This window comes from Portunus trituberculatus, chromosome 35, assembly GCF_017591435.1.
Source record: "Portunus trituberculatus isolate SZX2019 chromosome 35, ASM1759143v1, whole genome shotgun sequence".
Classification (NCBI taxonomy): domain Eukaryota; kingdom Metazoa; phylum Arthropoda; class Malacostraca; order Decapoda; family Portunidae; genus Portunus; species Portunus trituberculatus.
This window is the reverse complement of record NC_059289.1, coordinates 8673847-8700428: the sequence shown is the minus strand read 5'-3', so window position 1 is coordinate 8700428 and position 26582 is coordinate 8673847. Positions and strand designations below refer to the sequence as shown.

Here is a 26582-nt window from a genome sequence, read left to right as displayed (position 1 = left end):
CTCTCTCTCTTAATCTCGTCTTTTTTTCCTCCTCCTCACGCTTCATGATTCATTTTCTTAAATGTTTGCTTCCTCTCTGCATGCTTCTGCCTTATCATGACTGTTATTATTACTTTTTTTTTCTTTTTCCTTCCTCCTCCGCCTTCTTTCTTGTGTTGCTTTTTTTTATCCTCCTTTTCCTTTCTGTCTCTCTTCCCCACTCTCTCTCTCTCCCTTCCTCCTCCTCCTCCTCCTCCTTGTCCTCCTTCTCCTCCTCCTTCCCCTTTCAATCCTTCCTTATGTATGCAGTCGTTTTTGCTCTCCTACTTAAACTCAATTGGGTGGCATGTTAATGAATGTGTTCTTTTTATTTTCCTTCCCTCCTCTCTCTCTCTCTCTCTCTCTCTCTCTCTCTCTCTCTCTCTCTCTCTCTCTCTCTCTCTCGGTGCTGTTACTGCTGTTATTCAGATCCCCCCGCTGACTCTCCCTCCTGCTGTGTCGCCGCCGCCTCCGACGCTGTTGCTGTTACTGTTGTTGCCGCTGCCACCGCCGCCTCCGCCTGTCACCCTTTTATCTAATTTCTGCGTGTGCTGCCTGGCTGAAGGTTTGGTGGTGTTGTTCTGGCGGTGGTGACTGGACGCGTGGTGATGGCGTCTCTTTTACCCGCTTGTTACACCACTTGCCTCTCCCTTCCCTAGTAGTGGTGGTGGTGGAGGTGGTGGTGGTGGTGGTGGTGGTGATGGTTATCTGTCGCAGCGAGGTCTAGTTTCTCCCCCAGTCTCCCTTCCTTTCATCCCTTCACCGCCTTCTGCTTTGTTCCCTTCTGCTTTCCTCTTCCTCCCTTTCGTCGCTTCCTTGTTATTCTTCAGTATCTGTGGGTTCTCGTGGTTTGTTTGTGTTCTTTTGCTTCCTTCGTCGCCTCCTGCAGTGTGGCCGTCAGTTTGCTTTGATGTATTGGCTTGTAATTCTATATAGTATCTTCCTCTCCTTTCCCTTCTTCACTGTCAACCTTCAGTATCCTTTCTCTTTCATTACTCCTCTTCTTTTAAATCCCATTCAAATAATCCTCACTTTTCTCGTCCGTTCATTGCTCCCTTGTGTTCTCTTTTCTCTTTTTCGTCTCATTCAGTCATTCCTCACCATACTCTTCCTCTTCCGTTCACTCTCACGTCTTGTTCCTCCTCTTCTCTCTCATTCTCTCTCATTCATTCTTCCCACTTTTCTTTTTTCTCTACTGTGTCTCTCTCACTCGACCCTCACCATTCTTTCTTTCCCTCTTCTCTCTTCTCTCCTTATCTCCTCACTGACCACCCTCCATTTCTCCTCTCTACCCCCTCCTGTTACCCCCAGACACCTCCCAACTCCCTTCCTACCTTCCCCCTTCCCTCTCTCCCCTTCCCTCTCTCCCCATCAACAGCTTTTAAGGGAAGCTAAGGGATATTTTCCAAGGCCACTCTCTGTCCCTGCCTCCTCACTCTTCCCCTCCCTTGACCCTTCCCTCCCTCACCCTCCTCCTCACCCTCCTCACCCTGTGTTTGTTTACTTTAGGGTTTAGGGTGAGAGAGAATGAATGATAGTTGCTGTTGTTTGTTTTCGTTTGTTTTGTTTGTTATCGTTAGTGTATTTGTGTGTGTGTTTGTTTCGTGGTGTTACGTGAAGCCCCATTTGAAGGTTTTGTCTTGTGAAGCTTCGGTACTGTGGAGGGAATGATGAGGAGTAGGGGTGTTTATGAAGCCTTTATGTTACTGGGGGTGTATATTTTCCAGGGTGTTGATCTCGGTCTGTCCTGCTCCGAGGTGTATTTCCCAAGGAGGTGTCTGTGTGGGGGGTGTTTGTATTCTGGGATGCCTGGGTGATGAGGTGTATTTTCCTGGGTGTGTCTGTCTGTCCGGGGTGTCCAGTGCTTGTGGTCTGAAGAACTTTTGAGTGTGTTTGTCTGAGGTTCTGTTAAGTGTCTGTGTTATGGAGTGTCTTTCTATAAGGGTGTCTATGTTCTGTGGTGTCTGTGTTCTTAAGTGCTAGTGTTCTGGACTGCTAGAGTGTTCTGGAGTGCTAGAGTGTTCTGAGGTGCTAGAGTTCTGAGGTGCTTTTATAAGTTGTCTGCGTTCTGGGGTGTCTATGTGTTCTATACTGCTAGTGTTCTGAAGTGCTAGTGTTGTGGGGTGCTTCTCTGGGCTGTGTGTGTGTGTGTGTGTGTGTGTGTGTGTGTGTGTGTGTGTGTGTGTGTGTGTGTGTGTGTCCTTGGGTGCGTGTGTTCTGGGATGCTTCTCTGGGGTGCATGTGTGTATCTCCTGGGGTGCGTGCCTCGGGTTCCTGGGGTGCTTCTCTGGTGTGTGTGTGTGTGTGTGTGTGTCCTGGGGTCTGGGGAGGCTTGGGCGGCGCCTCTCTCGGAACGGAAGGGTTAGTTGCCCACCGAGAGAAAAACGTTTACCGCTCGGCGTGTCCGCGGCAGCCCCAGTGTGGCTTCCTGTTATTCCGTGTGTTTCATGTCGTAATTACTTTGTTTCGCTCGTTCTGTGTGTGTGTGTGTGTGTGTGTGTGTGTGTGTGTGTGTGTGTGTGTGTGTGTGTGTGTGTGTGTGTGTGTGTGTGTGTGTGTGTGTGTGTACGCGCCCTCCGACAATTTCCATCTCCCGTCCTCCTCACTCACTCACTCACTCACTCACTTACTCACTCACTCATGGTTCTTTTCTCGTCGTCGCCTCAGTTTTTTTCTATTTTTTTCAGATGTGAAGAGTTGTATTGGGTTTGTCTATCCATTTATCTATCTGTCTATTTGTCTGCCTGTTTATCTGTCTGTCTTTCAATAAATCTATCTGTGCCAATCTATCTGTCTATCTACCTGCCTTTCTGTGTGTTTTTCTCTCTATCTATCTGTCTGTGTGTCACCTATCTATCTTTCAATCTATTTACCTTCATACAAAATTTTCCCTATTCTGATTATCCACACCCTTTCTAACCTAACTTAACCTAACCTCACCACTATCTCATTATAACCATTATCTCTCCCTCTTCCTCTACCTCACTCTCCCACCCTCTCCTTCACTCTCCCTTATTGACACACTTCTCTCTCCCTGATGCACTTTGTAACACTCCCTCCCCACCAGTCATGCGGGCCCCCTCTCCCTCTCACTCTCCTTCCCTCTCCCTCTCCCTTTCTCTCTGCCCCCACCCCCACCAGGTTCTTAATGGGCGATGGTGGGGGAGAGGAGGGAGGGAAATTGTCTCTGTGTTTCTGCTTTGCCTCCTTCTTGGTGTCAAGATCCCCTGCGGCGTGGTGGTGGTGGTGGTGGTGGTGGTGGTGAGGGTTAATTCTGAGTTATGAGTGTTAAGTGAGGCGGTAATTACTCTCTCTCTCTCTCTCTCTCTCTCTCTCTCTCTCTCTCTCTCTCTCTCTCTCTCTCTCTCTCTAAGATGGAAAGGAAGGAGATAAGTGTATAAGTAAGTCTGTAAGTGTTTCTCCTCCTCTTCCTCCTCTTCCTCCTCCTCCTCGTACTTACAAGCGGCGGCGGCGACAGTGGTGGTGATAGTGGCGGTGGCGGTGGTAGTGGTGGTGGTGGTGGTGACTTGTTGCATTTTTAATATTGATAAATTACTTCGGTTATTTACTACCTCAGGGAGTCACCACACACACACACACACACACACACACACACACACACACACACACACACACACACACACACACACAGTGAGTTAGTTAGTTGGTTGGTTGGTTGGTTGGTTGGTTAGTTAGTTTATTGACCAAAAAACAATTTTACATCGGAATAAACATACAAAACCTTTATGGTCCAATATAAAAAAAAAATTATTACAACCTGTGATTACCATACTTAGTCACTTAAGTATTCTATTAAGATTAGGCAATGCAAAACAAAACAACAACAAATCTACCAGTACTACCTAACCCAATCTAGATAGAACATCCAAATACAATATAACCCAATATGACCCAAAAAACAAACCAAACAAAACATACACATACATAATATAGGTAAGGCATCTCATTGCAGAGATTATTTATGTTCTATAAACAGTCAGTACTTCATACACGTACCGACATAATGTATTTAAATCTTTCAATAAATAATATATCTAAATTCTGTAAGTTTGCCATATCATACTTTTGCCTGGTCTGTCTCGTCAGTGCGCATTCCACCAGTACATGGTGCTCAGCCTGTGTGGTCTGACCGTCACACGGGCACACTCTCAAGTCTCGAGGGGTTCAACTCCAACGGCCTGTCTCGATCTTTAGATCATGAGACATTAATCTGATTCTAGTGAACGCCATACGTGTATAGTCAGGGATATCAATGTTATCCGAGTAAACACTATGAACTCTAAGACCGAGATTCAAGACTGATTTGTAAGTGTGATATATACTTTGTTGCTGTTTCTGGTTTGTTGATGACTAAGCTTATTACATTCTCAAGAGGATTCACATTAGCATCATACTGCATGGCACTTTGAATGAACTCAAAACCAGGGGTATTAGCTTCTCTGCATAAGTTAAACACACACACACACACACACACACACACACACACACACACACACACACACGCAAGTACAGTAAGTCACATACGTAAAGAAAATTCTCTCTCTCTCTCTCTCTCTCTCTCTCTCTCTCTCTCTCTCTCTCTCTCTCTCTCTCTCTCTCTCTCTCTCTCTCTCTCTCCCACCCCCTCCGGCTAAATAGTGAACAGTAGCAAGCTTAGCAGGTCGGATGAAAGGTGGTAGGGAGGAGGAAGGAGGTTGGGGAGAGGGGGGAAAGGGTGAAGGGGTCAGTACTCGTAAGTACACCTTTCAACACTGATCGGCGACTGTCTCATTTCTCTCTCTCTCTCTCTCTCTCTCTCTCTCTCTCTCTCTCTCTCTCTCTCTCTCTCTCTCTCTCTCTCTCATTACACTTATCTGTTTATGATTGTGAAAAACGCCACTCATTCATTGTTGTAATTCTCCCTCCTTCTCTTCCCCCTCCTCCTCCTCCTCCTCCTCCTCCTCCTCCTCCTCCTCCTCCTCCTCCTCCTGGTGAGAGAAAGAGAGGGAGAGAGAAAGAGAGATAAAGAGAGATAATGATAGAGATAAAGAGAGAAAAAAAATAATAGTGATGGCAGTAGGGGTGTTTATTGAACCAACCAGATGTGTGTGTGTGTGTGTGTGTGTGTGTGTGTGTGTGTGTGTGTGTGTGTGTGGTGAGTGATGGTATGGTTATCAAGACGTATTGGTGAGTTAGCCGTCCTGGTGCCCCCATTACAGATCACCTCCCACAGTCTCCCTTTCCCACACTCTCCATCCACCACTCTCCTTCCACCACACTCTCCCTTCTCCACATGCCTTCCACTCTCCCCACTACCTGTGTTTGTATTCTACTTCACAGGAAGGAGGAGGAGGAGGAGGAAGGGGAAGACCAAGAGTTATTAAGTCATGATTCATACAGGGTCTCTCTCTCTCTCTCTCTCTCTCTCTCTCTCTCTCTCTCTCTCTCTCTCTCTCTCTCTCTCTCTCTCTCTCTCTCTCTCTCGTCAGCCAATCACTTGCTGGAGTGACATGAGGCAAAGTTCGATGAAAATTTACAGCAGCTTCTTGTGTACAAACCAGATTACTTTCTACGAATTGCCGCCAGCCCACCACTACCACCACCACCACCACCACCTGCGGCGTATACCCACTGATCCCCACTCACTCGCTCGTTCACTCTGGCCGGTACTCTCTTTGGCCTCACCGTGAGAAGGTGACTGGCCATGGTGAATGACAGACCTGAAGAGTGACGTCACCTCGTTTCGTTATGTGCTTTGATGTTCTGTCTTTCCCTAACCTCCACCACTTCAACACGAAAACATACGGGAGGTTTGGTGCAAGAAGCTGTCACTTCTACGCCATGGTTGCCAACTTGCCATGACCCAGGATTTTTCCGGACATGTCTGGAATTTACGAGTCGAAATCTGCGTCTGGAGGATCTCTGAAAATCACTCAAATGTCCCAAATTTCACCTTCCATCAATAACAGATTTGTTTGTCATACCTCAGGGAATCAAATGTTAAAAGAAAAAGTTTGTTGTGAAAAGCATGAAAAACTTGTTACAGTAATTTACCTTATTTGAACATTTTAACAATTTCAGAAAATTACCAAAAAAAATATATAAGGCCTAAATGAAAAATATTTGACAGCAGATCTATTTAGGCAATCTCAGAAAATCAAATGTTAAAATGAAAAGTTTTCTTTTTTATTAATTAACATATTTCTTTTAATACAATATATCAAGTGTTCGTGTAGGTATCCAGAATTTTGATAGTTGATATGTGGCCACCCGGTCCTACACGTGGCAGTCCCTGTACACAATATGACTATTTCCTCCTCTCATCTTCATCCATGAACGTCTCTAGTATTCTTTTAAATTTCCCAAATGATTTAGCACCAACAATTTAATCTCTGAGTCTGTTCCATTCATCTGCCATTCTATTTGAGAACTAATTCCTATCACTGTTTAAGATCTAACTTTATCGAGCTTAAGCCTGTTACTGCTTGTCAATCCTGATAGTGGCCCAGAGAATGTATTTATGTAACCCTCGTTATGTCTCCGGCTCCACTTGAAGACCTCCTTCAGACCCTTTCTTATTCATCTTTCCCTGTCCTGGCTGCTGATCCTGACAATCTTGCTCCTGTCAACTGCTGTTCCCTGTATCACTTAGAGACCTCCATCAGATCCTTCCCTTTCTCTTAACCTAAGCTTCTCATAGGAATGCAATTATATAAAAGCTTGTCTCACTCCCTTCCCTCGCCTCCCCTCCTATTCTGCTCGCCGCCGCAGCCTCGGAGGTTCAGTGGCTGCCAAGTGGCCAGGGCAGCGCCGCGCCTTATGGTGGGTGATGATGTTAAATTCAATTTGCTCCCCAAGTCCTTTGTCGAGGCGGCGTGTTAGTGAGGAGCGACCACCACCACTACTACCACGCGGCCTGGAGCTTCCACGCACTCCACTCCTTTAGGAATTAATGTACCGTGTGTGTGTGTGTGTGTGTGTGTGTGTGTGTGTGTGTGTGTGTGGATGATTAGGGAAAATTGATAAGTATGTTTCTTGTGGGGAATGCCACGTGACGGCCTGACGACTCCTTCAAGTTCCTTTTATTTTCGTGTGTGTGTGTGTGTGTGTGTGTGTGTGTGTGTGTGTGTGTGTGTGTGTGTGTGTGGATGATTAGGGAAAATTGATAAGTATGTTTCTTGTGGGGAATGCCACGTGATGGCCTGACGACTCCTTCAAGTTCCTTTTATTTTCGTGTGTGTGTGTGTGTGTGTGTGTGTGTGTGTGTGTGTGTGTGTGTGTGCCTAAGCCCATTCTCCCGTACGGACTGCATCCACAGTGACAACCTTTCATCTTTTCCCTGCGCGTGGCGTGCGTGGCGTGAGTGGCGGCGCGACACACTTGCAGCGTCACATGGTGAAGATTTGGCTGAAAGGGAGCAGTGGAGGCGAGGACTCCTGAGGGCGGGCGGGCGGGCGGGCGGGCGGGCTGGTGGGAGTGAGTCAGCAAGCAAGCAAGCAAGGAGGGAAAGAAGGGAGAGGTATCGCGCGGCAGGCAGCGGCGCCTCTCCCCTTGACGTCATTAGCTCGCTCATAACAATTAGCGTGGCAGCCATGAATGCGCTACCGCCCTCTCCCCCACCCACCCCTTCCTCCTCCCTCCACCCCTCACCACTCCCCTCGCCCTCACCCCTCAGCCTTCAGCCCGCCCGCACGTACACACGCACGCCCCGCCATCATCTGTGCGCATTCCTGGCGTGCGTGCCCGCGGGAGCCTGGACACAGCAGATGAAAACTGGCCTTTGTAAGACATAAAATGAGGCGTGCGCGCGCGCGCGCACACACACACACACACACACACACACACACACACACACACACACACACACACTCTCTCTCTCTCTCTCCTTGGTCAATATGGTGGAGGTGTCTTGGGAGAGCAGAAACAAAGCCGTCAGCTGCTTGAAATGGGTGAAAAGTCTCCTAACACGGTCATCGCCCCTCCATTGTTCCCTCCCTCCTTCCCTCTCTTCCTCCCGGGGTGGGAGGGAGGGATTGTGGCGAAGGGGGAGGAGGGAAAAGGATCAAAGTGGAGAGGAAGAACAACCGAGAGGGGAATTAAGGTATGGAAAAGAGGTGAGGAGAAGGAGGAGGAGGACGAGGAGGAGGAAGAGGACGAGGAGGAGGAAGAGGACGAGGAGGAGGAGGACGACAAGGAGGAGGAGGAGGAGGAGGAGGAAGGAAGGGATGGGGGATAAAGACTACTCTTTCTCTCTTTCCTTTTCCCTTCTTTTCCTCTACTCATTCTCTCTCCATCTCTTCCTCCTTTTGTGATTCCTGCTTCTTTGATCATTTCTTCCTCCCTTTTCTTCTTTTTTCTCTTTCCTCCTCTCCTCCATTTCTTCCTCCAACACGACAGTTACTTTTTTTTCCTTCTCCTTTCTCTCTCATCCTCCTTCTCTCTCTTTCCTATCTCCTTTTCTTTCACCTCTCCTTCTCTCCAGCTTCTTTTTCGCTTTCCCCATTCCCTATCGCCGTTTCTCCCTCTTTTCTATCTCCTTTCCCTCCACCTTCTTCTCCCTCTCCCTCTCCCTCTCCCTCTCTCCCTGGTGATATCCGTGACCACAGCCATTGATTGCTCCAAGCTGTCTTCCTTTGAGCCCAAATCACGTGTGAGACGCAACAAAAACACGGCGAGAGGGAGGCAGGTGTGTGTGTGTGTGTGTGTGTGTGTGTGTGTGTGTGTGTGTGTGTGTGTGTGTGTGTGTGTGTGTGCTCTCTCTCTCTCTCTCTCTCTCTCTCTGTCTCTCTCTCTCTCTCTCTCTCTCTCTCTCTCTCTCTCTCTCTCTCTCTCCTTCAGATACAAATTTCTTAGATCACTTTATTTCCCTTCCCTCTCCCTTTCCCTCCCTCTACCTCCCTTTCCCTCTCCCTCTCCCTTTCCCTCCCCCTCCCTCTCCCTCTCCCTCTCATTCTCCCTCTCCCTCTCCCTCTCCCTTTCCCACCCAGTTTAGTGGAATCAACGGTAAACGATGCGCATTTGTTTCCTTCCCGCGGCGACCAAAGAAGGGAGAGGGGGAGAGATGGGGGCAGGGATAGTGGGTGAGCAGGGGAGAGAGGAGTGGGGAGAGATTATGGGGGATCGGCAGGGTGTGAGGGGCAAGGGAAAGGATTAAGGAAATAGGCAGAGAGAGAGAGAGAGAGAGAGAGAGAGAGAGAGATGAGGTTAGTAGGTATGGTATTCATCACACACACACACACACACACACACACACAGTATTCTAAAACACTCTGTCTCTCGATTACTGTCAAGAGGTTTTAGTTGAAGTGACACTGGTTTTCAAGGATTTTATTAAGCGTTCATTTATTCTACGGTTCTAGTGGCAGATCAAGAAGACTTCTACATTATTGACACTAGAACTACTCTTGAAAACCTGTCTACATAGTTTTGAGAGGCTCTAGTTGAAGTTACATATATTTTTTAGTGTGTTTAGTGTGTTTGCATGGTATAAGTGACAGAACGATATGGTTTACACATTATTAGCAGGAGAAACACCCGTGAGAACCCGTCTAGCTATTTCTGTGGCCTTGGAAAATAGTTGAGATGACAGAGCAAAGCGTTAGTGAATACAAAACTCTCTCTCTCTCTCTCTCTCTCTCTCTCTCTCTCTCTCTCTCTCTCTCTCTCTCTCTCTCTCTCTCTCTCTCTCACGCACACCTTCCCCCATAAACTGAGACAATCTGGTTCTTATCGGCCACACAAATATTGACGTGCATCAACTGTCCAATTGTTCTTCCTCCCCCCCAAGCCCTCCTTTTCTCCCTCTCCCTTCTCTCCCTCTCTTCTCCCATTCCCTCTCTTCTCCCTCTCTTTCCGCACTCCCATATGACCATCGTGACGCATTTCAAATCAGTCAATCTGTCAGTCATTCAGTCATTCAGTCAGTCAGTTAGTCAGTCAGTCAGTCATTCTGTCAATCAGTTAGTCAGTCAGTCAGTCAATCAGTCAGTCAGTCAATCAGTCAGTCAGTCAGTCACTCAATCAGTTAGTCATTCAGTTAGTCAGTCAGTCAGTCAATCATTTGTTAGTCTTTTTCCTCCTTTTCTACTTTCCTTTCTTCTATTTTTCCTTCTTTCTTCCCCTTTTTTCTTCATCTCTCTCTCTCTCTCTCTCTCTCTCTCTCTCTCTCTCTCTCTCTCTCTCTCTCTCTCTCTCTCTCTCTTATTTTATCTACCGTTTTTGCTTTTCTCTCCTCTTCTGCCTCTCTGCCTCTTTTCTTCCCTGCCTTCATCCTTCCTATGTTTCCTCCTCCTCCTCCTCCTCCTCCCCTCCTCCCCCTCAAACAGCCGTTCACTTCCGGGACTTTCGTAACTTCGCGCACGTCACTTCCGTCGCTTCCTCAATAATTAACCTGCGACTCACAAACCCCTTCTTTTTTAGACCCCCTTCTTTTTTTACTTGTTATTCATGTGTCAGTAATTAGTCAGCCCTGCCCGTGTCCCTCCCTCCCTCTCTCCCTGTGCCCCTGGCCTCTCTCCCTCCCTCAGATAACCGTGTGTTGAATTTAGGTAACCAATAGTTCTGTGCCATAAGTTATAGTGTTGTGTGTAGTGTTGTGTATGTTGCTTGCTGCCTTGGGTGGTGTGGCTGGCTGGGTTGGGTGGCTGACTGGTTCGCTGGCCTGGTTGGGGCTTAGGTGGCTAGCTACTGGCTGTGTGAGTGGTTGGGTGGCTGGCTGGTTGGATGGGTGTGTGAGTTGAGTGGTTGGGTGGCTGGCTGGTTGGATGGGTGTGTGAGTTGAGTGGTTGGGTGGCTGGCTGGTTGGCTGGCTTGGTTAGTGGTTGGGTGGCTGGCTAGGTGGCTGTGTGAGTGGTTGAGTGGCTGGTTGGTTGGATGGCCTAGTTGGTGGTTGGGTGGCTGGCTAAGTGGCTGTGTGATTGGTTGGGTGGCTGGCCTGGTTGGGTGGCTGGCCTGGTTGGGTGGCTGGCTAGGTGGCTGTGTGAGTGGTTGGGTGGCTGGCTGGCTGGCTGGCTGGCTGGCTTGCTAGTTACTTGGTTGGTTGTCTGGCTATATTTATTTTCTCATCTCCTGCCAGCCTTCGTTTATTAATATAGAAAGTATATATTCTGTAAGCACATTTGGTCAACTACATTCAGTAATCTTTGGAATCTATATAAGGCCGGTGAAGTGAAGTGGGGACGGGGGTAGTGTAGTGTCTAGGCCCTAGAGGATCGCTGCCGAGACGTCGGTACACGCGACCAAGACTGCTGCTGTCTCACTGAAAATCTTGCCTTAATTGTTGCTCTTGTCCACAGCACACCGCGCCGCTGGCCACTGTTTCAAGGTCATTCTATTTGTTGCAGAAAGTACGTTTCAGTGTTTGTACAGCGATACCTGGACAGTGTCCTCACAGACTCCATCACACATCCATCAACCAGAAGTCTTGTTTTTTCTTCTCTTAATTTCTGGCTGATACTCGAGGACTGAGTTGAAGTTTAAGTCTTCAGTACCGGGCCGCATTTTTACCACGAGTTTGGATATGGTTAGGCTATCATATTCATATTAGGAAGGGTTTGCGGAGGTCGGAAGATTAATGGCCACAGTCCTCACCATTGTAATCCCCACATGAGCTTCTGAAACTGCATAAAATCTCTAAATTGTAAGCAGAATAAATATGAAAAATGTCATGGTACTGAAGGGGTTAAGGTGAACGTGTCTGAGAATTCGAGGGGCAGCATTGCGAGTCTTTCCTGGCCGTTTTTCTCCTGTGGTGCCGTAATGTGTTACCGCCTTCCACCATCCACTTCACGTACCTTGGAATTTGGTGGACACTAACATCAGTCTGCTCCGAGATGGCCCGTGTACGGTGTGACAGTGTCCAGCCTTGTGGAGTGACGTGATGGCTGTGATATCACCATTTGACCACACCTTGTATAGCCAGCCACTGTCAAGTTAGAAAGGTGAACACTAGCTTACGTGCAAACCTAGCAGGGTGTGTGTGTGTGTGTGTGTGTGTGTGTGTGGGTTGGGGCAGGGAGGGGGAAGTGGGCCTGGGGAATGAGTCAGCAAATAAACAGTAGGCATACCATCTTTTAAATCTGTAATAGGCAACTGTCACATATTTCTTCCTGCCTCTGTTCATCGCAAACACTGACGGTGAATTGTTAGGTGTGTAATAATTATACTTAAAACACCCCAGATGATTTCTCTCTCTCTCTCTCTCTCTCTCTCTCTCTCTCTCTCTCTCTCTCTCTCTCTCTCTCTCTCTCTCTCTCTCTCTCTCTCTCTCTTGGTAATCTCTGTTTCCTTTATTTCTTTCCCTCATCATGTCATTCACTCCTCCCTCTCTCTCTCTCCTTCTCTCCCTTCCTCTCACTCCTCTCTTTATTGCCTCATTTCCTGCTCTCATCTGATTCCTTACTTGGTCTAACTTGCCTTTCCTCCTCTCCTTTCCCTCTCTCCCTTCCCTCTTCTCTCCATTATCTTTCCCTCCTGTGTCCATCCATCCTTAGTTTCCTCCTCCTCTTGACCTCTCCTCGTTCCTCCTCTCTTTATTCCCTCCTTATTTCCTCCCTTTCATCATTCACTTACACCTGTTCCCCCTTTCACCTCCCCTCGTCTCCCTCTCTTTCTCTCATTCTCGCTCTCCCTCTCTCCCTCCCTCCACGCTCAACTGACCACGTAACTCAGCCAACCCCTCTCCCTCTCTCTCTCTCTCTTGAATTCTCATTTCTCTCTCTCTCTCTCTCTCTCTCTCTCTCTCTCTCTCTCTCTCTCTCTCTCTCTCTCTCTCTCTCTGGAGAATATTCCTCGTTTCTCTTCCTTCTCTATCTTATGCTCTTTATCTCCTCCTCCTCCTCCTCTTCCTCATCCTCATTCTCCGTTTCCTTTCTATCTCCATTCTCCCTCTCTCTCTTTCTCTCTGTTACGCTTCCCCTCGCTGGTCGCCATCTTTATCGTCTCTTTCCTCATCATCTACTTCACTTTCATCACTATTCCTTCAACACACCTTCCCTTTCTCCTTCCCTCAATAGTGATGCACCGCCCGCCTCGTGATCTGTGACCGTACCCTAAAACAGAGGTTCCCAAACTTTACCATGCTAAGGACCCCCCAGATATTTAAGTCCCATCCGAGGACCCCCAGCCAATCAGAAGTTACTATTACCATACCAAGGTACCCATTATATGATTACAATGCAGTAAATTTACTATTTGCATATTCCTACACGAAGAAAGTCTTAAAATAAACATTTGAAATATTTTCAAAAAAGTCTGACGACACATGGCGCAATCGCTGAATTTTAAGTGCTTAAGTGTTTTGTTTAAGTGTTAGTGAGAAGAAGAAAAACAAAAGGGAAGTTATTTGTGATCAATTCAAGTAGTGAGTCATTTTTTATATAATTAATTCCATACTTAAGATTACTTAAAGATAATAATACTACTTATAATTTCCTTTCTAGACTTAAATCATTCCTACATATTTGAGCATTACACTACGTCGTAATAAATTCAAATTAACCCTTAAACCTCGGGGACTTTAAGACTTTTCACTCGCGCTAACTCGGGAGGTTTGGCGAGAAACACACAAAATAGCTTGTATTCACATACTGATTATACTAGGAAATTCAATAAAGAGTGAGTACAAATGATATTATGTCCACAACCGACTCTTCCTCTTTGCAATGCAAAAAACCAGAAGCATCTAGATGCTATGGTTACCAAAATATCACAGGTTGAATGAGGTGCTATCATCGGTGTGCGTGGCGATCGGCTGCGCCTGCACCTGGCTAAAGTGAAAGAAAACGGGTACCTTCTATCCTCTCTCCTAAGGTTGGCGGGAGAAGTAGCGGACCCCCTAGGACCTTCTCAGGGACCCCCAGGGGTCCGGGGACCCCAGTTTGGGAACCACTGCCCTAAAACACTAAGCTTTACCTCCACTGCTTGCAAAAGGTTACACTAGTTTTTTTTTTTTTTCATGTAAGTAAAGAAAACTGGCCAAGGGCAACATAAAAGGAAAAATGGCCCACTTAGTTGCCAGTCTCCTTGTAGGTCCGAGGGAGTTAGCCCGCTCTCCCCCCAAAAAAAAAGAGGATGTCTTGGAACCTCCCTCTTAAATGAAGGGAAGTCATAGGAAGTTGGAAATACAGAAGCAATTTCAAGCCACACACTTGTTTTTAAAAGGTGTTTATTGTATGATTCTAGTGACGGACTGGCAAGATTTCCACATTATTAATTTTAAAGAAGGAACGATCTGGAAAACTTGGCTTATCGTCTCTGTGACCTTTGAAAACAGTTGTGGTGAAAGAGCAAATTGTTACAGGCTCCCCTTAGCTCCATTTACCAAGAAGGATGCAGTGTTCTTCTCCTTCTGTTCCTTAGCGCAGCTCGGGTATGGATCTGTGTGGGAGGCGGCGATGTGTTGTTGAGTGTATGGTATTGACTCTTCAGTGTTAAGCAGGACGGAAGAGAAGAAGGAAAGGGTGTGTGCTGTCATGCAGGTGCAGGTGTTGTGTTGTGTTGTGTTGTGTTGTGTTGTGTTGTGTGAGTTACTGTCTGCTTCATGGAGTGTTTGTTGGAGTGTTATAATCTTATGTTATATACTTTTACTACTACTACTACTACTACTACTACTACTACTACTACTAATAATAATAATAATAATAATAATAATAATAATAATAATAATAATAATAATAATAATAATAATACTGCTACTATTGTTACTACAACAGCATCATCAACAACAACAACAACAACAATAACCACTACTACTACTACTACTACTACTACTACTACTACTACTACTACTACTACTACTACTATAATTACTACTACTACTACTACTACTACTACTACTACTACTACTACTACCGTCGCTACAGTCACAACAACCTCACAGTCACAAACAAGAAACACAGTCGATAACACCCCCCACCCCCACCTTCCCTACTCCTTCCCACTCCCTCCCACACACTGCCATCCCGTGCCACTGCCTCCCCATATGTCACCCATTCCTCCCCCCATTCCCGTCCCTCCCTCGCCATTCCTGACACACCATTCCTACTCCTCTCCCGATTCCCACGCAAGTAATTCTAGGGACCATCAAAAACATCTCACCCCTCCTCCTCCTACTCCTCCTCCTCCTCCTCCTCCTCCTCTTCCTACTCCTCTTTTTCCTCCCTCTCCTTCCTTCTTCTCATTCATCATTACGTGATATCAACACCTGTGTGTGTGTGTGTGTGTGTGTGTGTGTGTGTGTGTGTGTGTGTGTGTGTGTGTGTGTGTGTGTGTGTGTGTCTGTCTGTCTGTCTGTCTCTCTCTCTCTCTCTCTCTCTCTCTCTCTCTCTCTCTCTCTCTCTCTCTCTCTCTCTCTCTCTCTCTCTCTCTGCGAGGTGAGAGGGAGAGGGAGCTATTTCCGTGTTATTGTTATGATCAGCTGATTCAACTTTTTCCAATAAAAACAAAAATCTGTCGCACGTTGTTTACTGGCTTTGTTTCTGTTGCATTTTGTTGAGAGAGAGAGAGAGAGAGAGAGAGAGAGAGAGAGAGGTGGGAAGGATAACAAACAAAGAAGAATATCAAGAACAAAAGGATTGAATGAGTAGAAAAGAATAAAGAATAAGAAAAGAAAACCAAGAAAATTAGACAAAGAAAGTAAGAAGAAAGAGAAATAGAAGAAAAAAAAGTTGAGTAGTACGTTGTATATCATTCACATTGCCAGAGAGAGAGAGAGAGAGAGAGAGAGAGAGAGAGAGAGAGAGAGAGGGAGGGAGGGGGGGAAGGTGGGAGCCGTTATGGAGGGCCAATCAGCGCTGATCCCACTCCGTGATCGCATCATTTTTCTCCGTCAAAAATCCAATTACGTGTCGCTGCCGGAATGGTGATGCATCAGACGCCGCGGCCCTCCCATGACACCCTCCCCCTCCTTCAGACATCCCTTGACCTTCCCTTTCCCCCTCGCCCCTGACCTAGCCTGACCTTCCCTTTCCCCTCCCCCCTGACCTGACGAGGCTGGGACATTTTTGCTCCTCGTGGCGAGCGTCTGATGAAGGTTCGCTTTGACCGCAAACTGTTTACTCCCGGGCAGAAGTCTGTTGCTGCTCTCACTCCCATTCCTCGCTCTCACTATTACTTTCACTCCCGCTATCACCACAACCTACTCTCTCACAGTAACTGGTACCCTCTCACTGTCACTAATACTATCACCTTCATTATTACTCTCCCCAGGCTTAAAATTAACACTTTACAAATTAATAGTTAAGGATGATCAGTGGAAATACGCACGTTTCCTACAAAGACAAGCGGCGTGTAGTATAGACGCGGCTTCTTGTATATACGTACAGTACCTAACCAATGTGTTCCCGTGGACTTAACTTCCCACCTCGACTGTGTTTTGTTTCCCGACATTCACTTCTCGTGTTTACCTGCCCGCATCACCTCTCACCCACAGCCGCGCCACAGTCAGGTATGCAAGAGTTTCGTGCTGCAGCCTGCCATAAACACCGCCTCTCCCTTCCTCGCCTTCCTCTGCTCCCCTCTCTCGCTCTTGCTCTCTCTCATAAACACCGCTTTTTCAGATTCGAAAATTAACCAACCCGGTCGTAGACAGTGAAACGAGGTGTGTGTGTGTGTGTGTGTGTGTGTGAAGGGGGAGGAGGAGAAGGAGGTGGCGGAGGGGGAGGGAGAGGAAGGAGGAGGTAAAAATAACAGAGAGAGAGAGAGAGAGAGAGAGAGAGAGAGATACCTACTAAGTTAATAGAAAAATACGAATAAAAGGAAAAAATAAAGAAAAATCAGGAGGAGAGAAACAGTCATTCCAAGAGATACATCCTGAAGTAAATAAAGGCAGTGGAGAGAGAGAGAGAGAGAGAGAGAGAGAGAGAGAGAGAGAGAGAGAGAGAGAGAGAGAGTCACGAGGAGGAAAGTAATTGTTGGGGCGTAACAGGGAGGAGGAGGAGGAGGAGGAAGAGGAGGAGGAGGAGGAGGAGGAATAAGAACAGAGGCAGAGAAATTGAAAGAGGAATGGAAGCTGCTCTGTGTTTGAGAGAGAGAGAGAGAGAGAGAGAGAGAGAGAGAGAGAGAGAGAGATCGTTCGAACAGAAACAGGCGTGAACGAGACGCGAACAATTCATTCCTACGGTCTTTCTCTCTCTCTCTCTCTCTCTCTCTCTCTCTCTCTCTCTCTCTCTCTCTCTCATTACCGACCTACAAGCACCAGGTAGGCTACAACACTGCTACAGCCGTCCATTCTCTTCTCTGTTAATTAGAGAGAGAAAGAGAAAAAAATAATTGACAGCAGTTCAGTTTCTCGTTTTCATATTTTTATTTCATCCTCGAAGGCAAACTGATAGAAAATGTAGATAATCGGAGAGAGAGAGAGAGAGAGAGAGAGAGAGAGAGAGAGAGAGAGAGATACTGACTTTTCCTCCTCCTCCTTCTACCAATACTGTAACTACTACTACTACTACCACTGCTACTACTGCTACTACTACTACTACTACTACTACTACTACTACCACCACTACTACTACCACACACACCACCACCACCACCACCACTACTACCACCACCACCACCACCACCACCACCACCACCACCACCACCACCACCACCACCACCACCACCACTGCTGCTGCTGCACCTGCTGCTGCCACCACCACCACCACCACCCACCACTGCTGCTGCTGCTGCTACTGCTGCTGCTGCTGCTGCTACTACTGCTACTACTACTACTACTACCGCCACCACCACCACCACCAAAAAAATAAAGCTAGTAAGAAGAAAGACAAAACACATGCCAAGCAAAAAATACAACACACACACACACACACACACACACACACACACACACACACACAGAGAGAGAGAGAGAGAGAGAGAGAGAGAGAGTGTGTGTGTGTGTGTGTGTGTGTGTGTGTGTGGAGCGCGGCGTGGTAATGTGATGGGTCCAGCGGGGTTATGGGCGGGCTGGAGCGAGGCGAGTATTGCAGGATTTGACCACGCAAAAATCGGAGAGGCGGCGAGGCGGCGAGGGCACAGCGGGAGATGGTAGCGATGACTGCGACGGTGCGGTGTTTGTGTGTGTTTGTTCAGGCTTAACCAATGCTGCTGAGAGAGAGAGAGAGAGAGAGAGAGGGGGGGACACTCGTTCTCGTAATGATCTATAAATAGGAAAATATGTGAAGTAAAGGAAAGAACTAAGGGAGAATTGGGAGGAGGAGAAGAGGAAGAAAAAGGAGGAGGAGGAGGAGGACGAAAAGCTATCATTCATTCATTCATTCTCTCTCTCTCTCTCTCTCTCTCTCTCTCTCTCTCTCTCTCTCTCTCTCTCTCTCTCTCTCTCTCTCTCTCTCTCTCTCTAACACTGGCTCCCTCTTTACCTCATTCTCCTCTCCTCCTCCTCCTCCTCCTCCTCCTCCTCCTCCTCCTCCTCCTCCTCCTCCTCCTCTCCCACTACTTGTTTCTCAATGTTTTCCCTCATCGCTCGCAGCTTCTAGTTAACTTTTTTTTTTGTCCCGTCTTTCCTCCACTTCTTCTTCTTCTTCTTCTTCTTCTTCTTCTTCTTCTTCTTCTTCTTCTTCTTCTTCTATATTCTTTCTCCTTTTTAATTTTCTTCTACGTACCACTACTACTACTACTACTACTACTACTACTACTACTACTAGGACACAAGGAGCCAGTAAGCGTGAGAAGAGATCACCCTACTATCACTCGCCTTAAGCCGCCCAGTTCATGTACGGGTGGGCGGGGCGGGACGAGGCGTGGCATGGGCGGGGTGTGTGTGAGTTGATAGGGCGGCAGGAAAGGTGAAGCAGCTCAGGTGTGTAGGTTTGTGCAGAGTTGGAATCTTCATGGACAAGATTTTATTATTTTTTCTGCTCTTGTAGCTCTGTGTGTGTGTGTGTGTGTGTGTGTGTGTGTGTGTGTGTGTGTGTGTGTGTGTGTGTGTCCTCAAAGTCCTCTATTTAAATGTCGCCTCTTTCTTCCTTTCTTCCTTCCTTCCTTTCTTCCTTCCTTCCTTTCTTTTCTTCCTTCTTTCAATCGGTTATTTTCTCCTGTTTTATTTCTTTCTCTCCGTCGTTCCTATTTTTCTTTTTTCTTTCCGATATCTAAAGTTGAAAACATCTTTTTCAATCTCACATTTTGATTGTATTCTTCTTTTTCTATGTCCATCAATGCATGTATCCATTCCCTCATTTCTTCCAGCCACACATCCTTCCATGCTATTCCTCCTTTTAAAACTATTAATCAACCTTCTATTTCTCAGCTGTCATCCAATCTTTCCATCCTTCCTTCCTTCCTCCAGCCGCCACCCACCCATCCATCCATCCATCCATCCATCCATCCTTGCTATCGCCCCTTTCAAACGATCAATTAACCTTCCATCTGAGCCTTCATCCAATCTTTCCATCCTTCATCCTTGCCTCTCTTCCTTCCCTCCTTACATCCTTCCCTCCTGCAGCCTCGTCAGCCTCCGCCGTTACTCTCCCGCCGGCCGAAGATTGGACCAAGTTTGCTTCGCTCGTTTCATGGTTGGCTGAAGTTTCTGATTACTTCCCTTACAGATCCAGAAACAGGCGACGACCAACGGCTCCCTCCATCCCTTCCTCCCGTCAGCCAGCCAGCCAGCCAGCGCCGAGAGGACCACGCTAAAGAAACATAAGAAGACAAAGGAAGCTGCAAGAAGCCATTAGGCCTACACGAAGTAAGCCTTGTACAAATGCTAGCTGAGTGTCTGAAATATGCTTTGTCAAATTAACCTTTTCAGTATTGAAACGCATTTTTTTACCATGAATTTTGGGTATGACTGGACGATTTCATTTAGATTAGAAAGGGTCTATGGAGGTCAGAAGATTAGTGGCCAGTCTTCACTATTCTCATCTAAGTATCTGAAGCTGTATAAGATCACCAAATAGTAAGCAGAATAGATATGAAAACGCTTCTTGCTACTGAAGGAATTAAAATCACATTTCATTAGTTTGTTAGCGTTACCCCCGCAAAAAAAAAGAAAGAAAACGATATTACACGTTCTCTGAAATCCACCGTATTTATTTCAACTTGTCATCATTAACATCCAGTATCATCTGTCTATTCTCTTTCCCCATCTCATATATTTGTCCATTCTTTTAAAGCTCCTTACTGAAGCGGCACGAGCATATATTCCATTCATGTTCCACTCTGTTATGCTCTCTCTGCCATCTATCCGTCTCTGTTTAAGTCTTAGGATTTTCTCAATTTCTTTTCTATCTGTCCCTTCGCCTCTTTAGGGAATGGTTCGTCCTGTGGCAAGTTTTAGCTTCTATAGATGGTTAAGGGAGGCATGTCAATGAGCGGATGGTGATGGGGAAGAGAGGGAGAGGGAGTGAATAAGACGTAGAGACCAAGGAGGAGGAGGAGGAGGAGGAGGATGTGTTAATAATGTTAATAATGATACGAGGGGAAGCGGGAAGGAGATGTAAGAGATGGCGATGACTACGACGGGAGATGAAGAAGTGGAGAAGTATTAGTGACGTGCTCAAGATGCTCTCTCTCTCTCTCTCTCTCTCTCTCTCTCTCTCTGACGTGCAGATGTCCACAAAACGATATCGTCTCGTCTTCCTTTCCTCCTGATAAGCAGCTGAGGAGAAGGAGAAGGAGGATAGGAGAAGGAGGATAGGAGGAGTAGCCATCACGTCATCTTGTTACCTGTCACACGAGCGTTGATGACGATGGTTTGATAAAGCTCTGGTTTGTCTCCCGATCTCTTAACTCCTTCAGTACTGGGACGCATTTCTTCCTTGAGTTCTGGATATGATTAAAATATTTCATCGACATTAGGAAGAGTCTATGGAGGTCAGAAGACTAATGCCCAATCTTCATTCACTATTCTAATTCCCACATAAGTTTTTGAAGTCGTATAAAAAAATGTAAGTAAAATAAATATGAAAGCACGTTATGGTAGTAGAGGAGTTAAAGGATTACCCTGAAACACTTATCGTTGCACCTCCACTATACTTCCAAGAGGCTCTAAGTGTAGCGGAAGTGACTCGGGCTTATGAGGTTATTGGTGAGCTCACTTTTTTTTTTATTTTGACTATTTGTGAAAGTATACGACACGTCAAGGAAAAAAATGTAGCGCATTTCAGTCTGTAGGTGTCTTCATTCTTCTCGTGATTCTCAAATTTAAATGAACACGTTACGTAAATAATTACCAGATCCAGACCAACCCTTCGTAAAGATTTCCGTCAATTTCCAGAAAATTTCGGGCATTTTCAGACTATACTGCGTAAGTTGTAGTAGCAGGAGAAAAAATTAGGAATGGAAGTGTGTAGTAGTAGTAGTAGTAGTAGTAGTAGTAGTAGTAGTAGTAGCACTATTATTATTATTATTATTATATTATTATTAAGAGTGAGAATGTGTGTGTGTGTGTGTGTGTGTGTGTGTGTGTGTGTGTGTGTGTGTGTGTGTGTGTGTGTGTGTGTGTGTGTGTGTGTGTGTGTGTGTGTGTGTTTCACTGTTTGATCTGCTGCAGTCTCTGACGAGACAGCCAGACGTTACCCTACGGAACGAGCTCAGAGCACATTATTTCCGATCTTCGGATAGGCCTGAGACCAGGCACACACCACACACCGGGACAACAAGGTCACAACTCCTCGATTTACATCCCGTACCTACTCACTGCTAGGTGAACAGGGGCTACACGTGAAAGGAGACACACCCAAATATCTCCACCCGGCCGGGGAATCGAATCTCGGTCCTCTGGCTTGTGAAGTCAGCGCTCTAACCACTGAGCTACCTGAGCTATCGGGCGTGTGTGTGTGTGTGTGTGTGTGTGTGTGTGTGTGTGTTTCACTGTTTGATCTGCTGCAGTCTCTGACGAGACAGCCAGACGTTACCCTACGGAACGAGCTCAGAGCTCATTATTTCCGATCTCCGGATGTGTGTGTGTGTGTGTGTGTGTGTGTGTGTGTGTGTGTGTGTGTGTGTGTGTGTGTCGCTGCAAGCATTTTCATTATATTTTTCTACCGTCTTGGCAAGTGATGACCATGAGTGAAAGAATGAAATGATAGAGAACATTATTATCAAAAGCTAGCAAGGAGCGCATGTGTGACTGGCTGCATGGCTGGCTGCCTGCCTGCCTGACGTGTGGGATGGGAGAGTGAAAGGAGGGCAGGAGGAAGGAAGGAGGGGATGGGTTGGGGAGGGTATAAGAAGCATGCTGTCTGTCCATCCTGCTGTAATTCCAACCTTTCTTGAAGACAAATGTTTCGCCCGCCACCACCAGTGCCACCTCCTCATCTTTCCATTACCAGCAGTATGTAGCACGTCATTACAGATTCTGACACACACACACACACACACACACACACGGAAGGCAACAATAAGGACATGTGTAGTGTTAGAAGGAAGGCAGTGGGCGTGAGTGATGGGCGGGAAGGGGAAGGCGTGGGTGGAGAGGGCGTACGTAAGGGTGTGAGGGGAGGAGGAAGGGAGCTGATGGGAGTGATAAACGAGACACGGCGAAGCATGGATGAGAGAGAGAGAGAGAGAGAGAGAGAGAGAGAGAGAGAGACAAAAGACGAATTCTATAACGGAAATAGAGATCAAATCCAAAAGAAAGACAGATAGACAGACGCGTTTGTGGCTAAAGACACGCAACACATCTGGCTGGCTATCTCTCTCCCCCCAACCTCTCCCTCTCTTTCTCTCCCATTCACTACCCCTTCCACCCGCCCCTCCCACTCCCTTAGCACCCTCCCACCCCCCGTCACCCCGTCACTATCACCGCCGCTGGTTTACGACCCGGGTTTAGTTACTCGTGATAATTTGCCTTCGTTGACTTAACTCTCTCAATTGAGCAATTTGCTATAGGATTCTCTGAGAGCCAGACCAATCATGACTCGATGGTCAGGTCACGGAGGGAGCTTTACGAGGGGCGTCCCAGCTGGAGGGAATAAGAGGCAGACTGGCTGGAGCACTTGATGATCCGCCCGTGGTTCTCTCATTCAATCCAAGAAGGAACTGAACACAAGATGGAAGGGGAAAGGAGTGATCAGAGTGGTTGATAACTCGCTCGTGGTCTCTTCTCATTCACTCTATGCAGAACTGAACGCAGGGTGGAAATGTGTCGCTTCTGCCTGGCCCTCATGAGTCCTGTCTATCATGCAAATGTTGGTCAGCAAACACACGCACACACACACACACACACACACACACACACACACACACACACACACAAGCGACAAGGCAAATTGGCGAGCGTCTTAATGTGTAGCCTCTGTTCACTTAGCAGTAAATAGGTACGGGATGTAACTCGAGGGGTTGTGGCCTCGCTTCCCCGGTGTGTGTGGTGTGTGATGTGGTCTCAGTCCTACCCGAAGATCGGTCAGTATTGAGTTCTGAGCTCTTTCCGTAGGGGAAAGGCTGGCTGGGTGGGGTGACCAGTAGACGACCGTGGTGAATAACACACACACACACACACACACACACACACACACACACACACGAGCGCGCGCGGCTGCCCCCTATCATTTGTTATTGTTTTGTTTTCTTTGTCTTTCTACAATGACCTTGAGACTGCGTTCTCCTTCATGTCTAGAATCATTGTGACTCTCTCTCTCTCTCTCTCTCTCTCTCTCTCTCTCTCTCTCTCTCTCTCTGTACTTGGATGGCAAGGCGGACGCAGCGCTTCTCTCGATGTATGTACTACGCTTCCACTCATAAATTCGAATTAACACGCACGCACCCACACCCTCACTCTGAGTAAGAAAAAATACCATAACTTTTTTTTTTTTTTTTTGCCGGCTTGGCGACGAGCGGTCATCCCAGACAAAAAGAATGGTGTGTGCAGGTGTGTTGACAATGCCGCGTCGCCTCATTGACATGTAGGCGACGCTCAGCAGTTGGCGTGACTCTCGTCCGACAGATGGCGGTCATTCCCTCCACCTCCCATCCCGCCATCCGCAACCTTCGCAGCGCTCTATGTAGGAGTCTCACCATCACCACCACTGTTTTCTAAAGTGTTTTATCTGTTAATAGCGTAAAATTTTTGATAATCTGTCACTATAAGCATAAAAGGTACCACTGAAAACCCATCACTTCAACTAGGGTCTTTTGCAGGTATGTTTTTTTTTTTTTTAAGAATTTGGTTTACTGCTTCAAGATGGCGGCGGATTTGAGGTTTCTGAAGCTTCAAGACGCGTACACAACCGCTAGATGGCGCCCTGTGACTTCTGGGGAAAGTGCGGCTTTTCGCCTGAGCGCCATGTGAGGACGGACGCGGCCCGTATGCTCTCACTCTGCATGTTTGGAGACTCCTGAAGACTGCTGATGTCTGCGCCAGCTTGTATCAGCGAATCACATGATATGGTATGAGTTTGATCTGTGTGTTTTGAAGGGTGTTAAGGAACTGTAAATGAGAGAGAGAGAGAGAGAGAGAGAGAGAGAGAGAGAGAGAGAGAGAGAACGAAGAACCAGTTAGTAAGATTTCCGTAATGAATGATTCACGCTAAGCTGAGTGAGTGAACGGCCCCCCTCTGGCTAACCCACGCCACGCCACGCCATGCCACGCCAAGCTGCCTCGCCCGACCACCACCACCAACAGTTACATTAAGTGGCAACAATTTACCGAGACGCACCACCGCTCCTCCACCATCTCCTCCTCCTCCTCCTCCTCTTCCTCCCGCGGCCCCAAAAAGCTGAGGTGAAATGCACGACGGCAATTCCAGTAAACTTGTGTGCCTCGGAACGACTCAAAAATGTCCAGCGTTTAAAAGTAAGAGGAGGAGTTCGAGGCGGCGGTAAAAAGTAACGTAATAATAATCCCTGTTGTGATTACTTATGAGTTATGCTGAGAGAGAGAGAGAGAGAGAGAGAGAGAGAGAGAGAGAGAGAGAGACTGTTGCTCCTTTTGAGAGTAACACTGGGAGGAGAAATGATTTGGCTAATGCTGTGTGACAACCAGAGAGAGAGAGAGAGAGAGAGAAAGAGAGGGATTGTTAAGGAAATAAAGGGAGAGGAAGAAGGGTGAGTGAGGGCGGAAAGGAGTGAGTGAGAGGGCGAAGAGGCGACACTTGTCTTAATGAAGATGTGTCGCTGCGGACGAGTGTGTATGACAGGTGGCTGTGTGTGTGTGTGTGTGTGTGTGTGTGTGTGTGTGCCCGTATAGTTCTATCTCAGAGCAATAAGTAGGATGTCTCTGGATGGATGGAAAAAAGAGACCATCCTACCATCACCTATATCATTCACCTCTGTCTCCACCTTCTTACCTCTCCCTTCTCCCTATTCCTCCCTTAAGCCTCCCCATGCTACCTCATCCATTCCCCTTTCCTCCTCACATATGCATCTTTTCCTCCCCTTCACTGCATCCCTTCCTCCCCTTCCACCTTCCACCTAACTAGCTATTAACACCACTCATTCACTCTGAAATGCAAACATCCACCACCACCACCACTACCACCACCTCCTCCTCCTCCTCCTCCTCCTCCTCCTCCTCCTTTATAAACTCTCCATCCGGTTTTAAGTATCTTCATTCACCTCCACACAAGACTCCACCCCCTCCCCTCATGTTTCCTCCTCTCCCCTTCCCTCCCTCTCTCCCTCCCTCCCTCCCTCTAACACGTGGCCCGTCTAACAGTCGCCTTGACAATTGACCTTACTTGACCAATGACGTCATCGCAGATTGTATAAATGGTATGTGGTGGACCTCCCGCTGGCACTGTAACACCCTCTCACTCGGGGCTGTTTGTCACTCCCCCCCACCTCCTCTCTCTCTCTCTCTCTCTCTCTCTCTCTCTCTCTCTCTCTCTCTCCTCACCGCTCTTTCCCTCTTCGTCTTTATTTTCTCGTCCTGTTTTGTCTATTTATAGCTACAATTCTCTCTCTCTCTCTCTCTCTCTCTCTCTCTCTCTCTCTCTCTCTCTCTCTCTCTCTCTCTCTCTCTCTCTCATCTCTCTCCTCCTCTCTCTCCATCCCTTCACACTCAATTCAGTACCCACATGCTCCTCCTCCTCTTCTTCCTCCTCCACCTCCTCCTCCTCCTCCTCCTCCTCCTCCTCCTCCTCCTCCATCCTTGCAGTTCTGTACTCCCCCACCACCATTCTCCCCTGCAGCATATTCATCCCTATACTTCCTTCCATCGTTACCTTCCTTCCTTCCCTAACCCCCCCTCCTCTTCCTCCCCTTCCTCCTCTCGCCTTCCTCGTCATTTATTTCATTTATTTAAGCTCAGCAGGCACTTAACTGTTACCTGAAGTGAGTGGCGGAGGTTGTTCTGTTCATACCAAGAGGATGCATTGAATGAGTGGGTGGGAAGAGTCATAGCGCGTGGTTGTTAACTTGTAATAGCTAGTTTGGTTCTTACAGTTAGTGATTTTTACGGAGGTTGTTAGTAATCAGCAATATTTTTAAGCATTTTTTAAGTGCCTTATGATACACGGCTCTTTTTCATCAGACTCTTTTTCGTTCAACATCCATCTCTAAATATCAACGCGATTAGATATGAAAAGGAAAAAAAACTAATTTTTCTTTGAGATTCTTGTTAATTAACCATTTTTCACTTAGACTTACAAACTCCTCTGGGCGTGAAAAAAAATCCATGTTCTTTC

At 47.0% G+C, this 26582-nt stretch overlaps 1 long non-coding RNA gene across 2 annotated transcripts in view; it reads left to right on the top strand.

Moving 5' to 3' along the window:
* The first annotated feature begins 23945 nt into the window (after positions 1 to 23945).
* Positions 23946 to 26582, top strand: part of LOC123513111 — a 16567-nt gene continuing 13930 nt past the window's right edge. For both annotated transcript variants that reach the window (XR_006677262.1, XR_006677261.1), the window contains exons 1-2: positions 23946 to 23960; positions 24140 to 24345. This is a non-coding gene — a long non-coding RNA (uncharacterized LOC123513111). The remainder of the gene's footprint in view (positions 23961 to 24139; positions 24346 to 26582) is intronic.